This window comes from Tigriopus californicus, chromosome 12 (genome assembly GCF_007210705.1).
Source record: "Tigriopus californicus strain San Diego chromosome 12, Tcal_SD_v2.1, whole genome shotgun sequence".
NCBI lineage: Eukaryota > Metazoa > Arthropoda > Copepoda > Harpacticoida > Harpacticidae > Tigriopus > Tigriopus californicus.
This window is the reverse complement of record NC_081451.1, coordinates 5,618,442-5,621,745: the sequence shown is the minus strand read 5'-3', so window position 1 is coordinate 5,621,745 and position 3,304 is coordinate 5,618,442. Positions and strand designations below refer to the sequence as shown.

The 3,304-nt window shown below is 37.2% G+C and overlaps 1 protein-coding gene across 1 annotated transcript in view; it reads left to right on the top strand.

Annotated features, from left to right (window-relative positions):
* Positions 1-3,304, top strand: part of LOC131891359 (uncharacterized) — an 83,794-nt gene that overhangs the window by 77,389 nt on the left and 3,101 nt on the right. The window lies entirely within an intron of this gene.

Genomic DNA, 3,304 nt, shown 5'->3' with positions numbered 1-3,304 from the left:
GCAAGATTGATTTGAAAAAGCGTGGAGATAATTCTAAAAAGAGCAAAGTTTTTAATGTAAATGCGTAAGAGACTGATCGTACGTTCCCGCTCGTAAAATAGATCTTTTGTCTCACGAACCAACACAAACTAGAAATTCTTGAGCACACGCAAGATCCAAAGTTTGATAAGTCATTAGGGCTTGTTCCAAGGAGGCGCGTTCATAAAAAAGGACTGACGTTATTCCATGATGTCAAAGACCCTTGGCCTACCTTTGAACACAGCCAGTATATGCTGAATTAGGACAAACACACCAGGACCGCCCGCAATATCGCCTGAGATTGAATAATGGTCATTTTGCGTCAGCTTGTCTACCAAATTAAAATAATAGCACTATTGGTTGCTGCTATTGTATTTTGCAGCCTTGTCTAGCAATAACTACAAATAAGTTTATTTTATTGGTTTTTGTAACACAGCTCACTCAAAATCACTCGATTATTGAAAACTCAACGGGCGGCATGGGGCGAGTCGACTGTGGTGTTTGTCTTAATTCTTCCTCCATAAATACCCAAAATCAGGGTGGCGGACCACATTTTTTCCTTGAATTTCATTCACCTTAACATGCCCTATACGCCTGCATATAGGTTGTCCTACTTCCAGTGTCTAGAATATACCACTTGGTTGCTAAAGAGTGCAATAAACCGGTTTGCAATCAATTCGCAGGACACCATCCATGTATATAGTTCAGCCAATCGAGTGGTCGGTCGCCCGACATCCAGTGTTTTAAATCTATGCCTGCACACCTCAGGGAAATCAAAGAGTCCCGCTTTCTCAAAATGGAAAAAAAAAAATATTTACAATTTAGAAGAGTGATAACGCAGTGATCATATTATCAATGTGGGATTTTTTTTTGTTGTTCCTAGTTTTTTAGGCAATTTTTCTTTAAGTAGGGCGAATGAAACGTCAAACATACCTACGAAAAGACGAGAGAGTCATGGTTTCTCATGGCGTATCTAAACATGTTGAGTGCATTCTTGGGCAAAGTCGCACTTTGCCCAGAATTTGCGCGTCCAACTAACGAGAAAACGGAGCTAGAACCTGTGTAGCATCAGTTCAGACATTCAGATTTCACCAGGGACAGGAGAACCGACTGAAACAGGAAGTCCCTGACGGCCCTCTAAAGCATTTTGATCTGTGACTACTAGAAATTTAAGAGCTCAATGACATACGTCGAGAGCATGTTCTAATATTTGTCACTAGGGTGAGCTAGAGAGGAGATGTCCCAACGAAGCGAAAAAGCTGCGCATGGCATTGGCGACAAATTAGCTACGTTTTCGCGTTTGTTGTAATCTGTTTAATTTTCAGGGTTTTAAATTGGCAATCTACCTTGTTTTAACCAAACTAAATGATGTCCTTACAATACCCGAGTCTGGGGAGTTTTGGGCGAGCTGATCATTCGGGCACCGGGTTGTAGATACATTTCCCAGCGCGACCTCTGACGGCAAATAATCCCCGACTTGTGCCATTGGGTTAACCTGGAATGCTCAAAAGTTCGTCGTTAGAACGATGAGCTGTTACCGTACTTTCTAAACTCGGAGGAGTTGAAAAGCACACTAGGGACTGATCCCAAGCATGTTAGCCATAACCTCTACATATATTACTAATGGCTCCACCATCAACCTCAAAGAGCCCTACAAGGTGTTTTCATCTTTCACTTCCTGACGTACCTATATTCTCCTTTAAGCTTTACCGAATCGTCATATTCCTCCTGCTCAAAGTGTTTTACCATGCCGGCTCAGTCCATTTCAATTCTTTATTTTAGGTTCGAACTCATGTTTACAATTAGGGCCGTGAATCTGTGGCGGAAATCCCATTAAGGAATAGGATTCGTCCGTCGTTGTTCCTCATAGCAAAGTCATTAAGATCCTCTTACTTCACGATGACAAATTCATTCCAAGTTTGGACTCGACATTTACGGGACAAGAATTTGGTTGATGGAGTTACCAACAAAGAGCACATTTGAAGAGGGCGCAAAGAGCACTGTTATAGATTAGTGTCAGCTCATGAAATGATCAAACTGATTGGTCTTATGATTGTAAAACGAATGCGATGAAAAATTGCGCTTAATACTTTTGAGAACTACACAGAGCTCTTCCCGTAGAGATGACAATCTTATCGATGACGACTAAAAGCTCTTTTGTGTTTACAAAGAATCCTAATGAAATGGGTTGTTGTGGTTCTTTTCGAAGGTGTTAAGGCTACACGGTGGTTATAATTCCTGATTAAGTGCTTGTGCAAATGCCAAGACTTCTAGTTGCCATTTTCTTTGCTAAAGAAACAAAAGGAACAATTTTTGTTCAATAAGCATCTTTAAAATTAGCTCATATTAGTATATTATGCACTTAAACTATATTTTCAAGTATTGTGCAAAGCCCAGTCAAACAATGTTATCAGAACTCTTAGTTATGCACTGACATAAAATTTCATCAATATCTATTTTGCAGACGCTTAGTTATTACACTTTGAAAGTAGCATTTTGCTGTAAAATAGGTCGAAAAATGACATAAAACTACTTTAGTTAATTGCAAAAAAACAAATGATGTGCTTTTATGATAGCATGAAAATATATGATATTCTTTCAATTTCATAAATATTTCCCTAAAACCTAAAATTAATTAATATTGGCACCTAAAATCTACTCAGGATTTGAAATTTCCAATTCCTTTTCTTAAACTTGGAAAGCTAGACTAGCCAATCATGTGGTTGAAATTTTTCAAGGATACATTGCCAGTTTTTACTCAGATTATTTTCTACATACAAAAAACTTATTCATCAAAAGTTAATAAAATTGCCTTAAACTTCAAGATCACAAACAAATGAGCTCATGATTAACGATTATGATGTTATAGTTACGAACTGTTTATTTTGAGATTTAAGTCATGTTATAAAGTATTTTTTTTGCTTCCTCTGCATACTTTTAATTTTGAAATATGGAACATTTTTATTTATCTTTAGGACATTGAAATAGCATATTATATTTCTTGGCAATTTCTATAAGGTATAACCAGAGCATTTTGCAGCCAAATTCGGTGCAAATTACAGCTTTTGAAAGGTAATATGTCAGTCTGTTCCATGGGTTTTTATGAAATTTTGATTGAAGGCGTAACTAAGAATACTCACCATGTCTTTTAATCACGATTTTAAAAATACGATCTTCTAATAGGTTTTCAGTGGATTAATATACTTATATGAGCTACTTTTAATAATGCACAGTTTTTAAAGTTCGTCCTTGTGTTGTTAAAACAATGAAAAACGCAACTAGAAGT